The sequence below is a fragment of the Limulus polyphemus genome, unplaced genomic scaffold (assembly GCF_000517525.1).
Source record: "Limulus polyphemus unplaced genomic scaffold, Limulus_polyphemus-2.1.2 Scaffold3271, whole genome shotgun sequence".
Taxonomy (NCBI): Eukaryota; Metazoa; Arthropoda; class Merostomata; order Xiphosura; family Limulidae; genus Limulus; species Limulus polyphemus.
Genome location: NW_013668881.1, coordinates 40422 through 42659, shown reverse-complemented (window position 1 = coordinate 42659; position 2238 = coordinate 40422).

Below are 2238 nucleotides of genomic sequence, written 5' to 3'. Positions count from 1 at the left end.
GGAAGTCACGTGACACTGGTAACACGTAATGAGTTCTAGAAAGATCGTGGAACATCACAAATAATCAAGTATTTGCTAGGCGCCCTCTATTATTGTATATAAGTGCGCCAGACAATTAATCAGAATTGGACAGCAGACAGAGAAATTGAAGATATAGACGGACAATTGAGTCAAGCGTGGTAGTATGTAAAGTGCGTGAATCGTTCATTGTAAATTATAGCGTGTGTTTAAGTTAAGGTGACTGTGGAAATTAAGTGTATTGCAAAGTTGAATTGAGAAAGAATAAACTATTTTTATTTGAGAAAGGACTTGTATCGCTGAAGTTCTTCGGAAAGAATTTTTATGAGTAATTAACAAACGACCAGAGAGGTAATAATACCAACTTTTGTATGTGGATGTTTAAGCCTAATACTTTGGCTACAGCTAGAATAACAATTAGGATAGTAGTTAGTATGCAGAACACCATCATTAATTTTAACATATCATCAGTATTTGAAAATAATATCAACACAAATTTTCTCATGAACTCTATCTCTTAGATACACCTTTTTTTCTGGTTGTCACCCATGAATTATTTTGCACACAGAACTGATAGTAAAAAGGACTTCAACTTTTTTTTTGGGCTTCCACACCCTCCCAAATCTTGGCTCAGAAGATACTGGTATTTGTTAAATTTTGTTCCATCTTAGTCAGTGGTGACACGTTTTCTTAATTTGTCTGTTTTAATTTTTAATAGTAAACTTCTTATCACAAGTTGATTTCATCCAACTATGCTTTATTCTTTTTGTTCAGTTGTCTTACTAGATTCTCCATTACCTAAGCCTGTCAATCCTTACTGAAATACTATAGGACTAGTTGTGTGAACCTCTTCATCTTCTGGACAGAGGTCTACCTAATTATTTCCCCATCCAAGATAAATTTGGTCTGGTTATTTAAATGTATAAATTATAGTTGCAAAAATATAAATGTCTAATTACAATTTTAGAGTATCTTAGTAGTGACACCTCTGGTGTTATATGAGTTATTGGAAATATTTAATTACAGGTGGTACATTTAATTGTATCTAAAACTGCACTGCTACTTGTTACAATAACTTTAAGAAAACTGAAGGATGAATTTCACATCCACTACTGTTACTAAGAAGTACAGAAATTTATCAGAACTGATAAGTGACTTGTTTTTAATAAACTTTAACTTGTCTTTAATAAACTTTTTAATAAACTATAGATATTCTCATGACTGTAATCAAGCCTTTTCAAATTTTAGGTCAAAAATAGATTCTACGACTAAACTACTTCCATTTCTTTAATTTATAGATTTATTTCCAAATCATAGCCTTAGAACTGATATTTAGATAACTGACTTGTAATTTACACAACTTGTATAACCTAAAATATAAAATATCATTTAAAGGCCTAATAAATATTAATTTTTAATACATAACTCCTTTTAAATGTGATGTCTGAAGTGAAAGTTTAAAACTTCTCCAATATTTATGTATATATATTTTTTAACGTTTCTTCAATTTCTGAATAAGACCTACACCTGTGTTGAATGTTATTTAAAGCCCCCCTGTGGCTTACCTTGGAAGCATCAATTCATGTGATCCATTTTAATAAAATCATGGAAACCTTTACATAATGGGAACATGTTTTGATAGTTTCTGCTGCTGCAGTCCTAACTAAAGGGAAACTAGTTTGTGATGGTATTGTGTTTTAAGTACTGCAGCAGCCTTGTAGTTTGAGATAAATAACATCACTAATCTACTAAAGGGAAACTAGTTTGTGATAGTATTGTGCTTTTAGGACTGCAGCAGCCTTGTAGTTTGAGATAAATAACATCACTAATCTGATAAAGGGAAACTAGTTTGTGATAGTATTGTGTTTCCTTATGGCATTTTGATTTATGGACTACAACACTCATGTAGTTTGAGATAGATCTCACTAATCCTAAAGGGAAACTAGTGTGTGTAGATTAGTGATATTATTTATCTCAAACTACAAGGCTGCTGCAGTACTTAAAGCACAATACTATCACAAACTAGTTTCCCTTTAGTAGATTAGTGATATTATTTATCTCAAACTACAAGGCTGCTGCAGTCCTAAAAGCACAATACTATCACAAACTAGTTTCCCTTTATCAGATTAGTGATGTTATTTATCTCAAACTACAAGGCTGCTGCAGTCTTTAAAACACAATACCATCACAAACTAGTTTCCCTTTAGTAGATTAGTGATG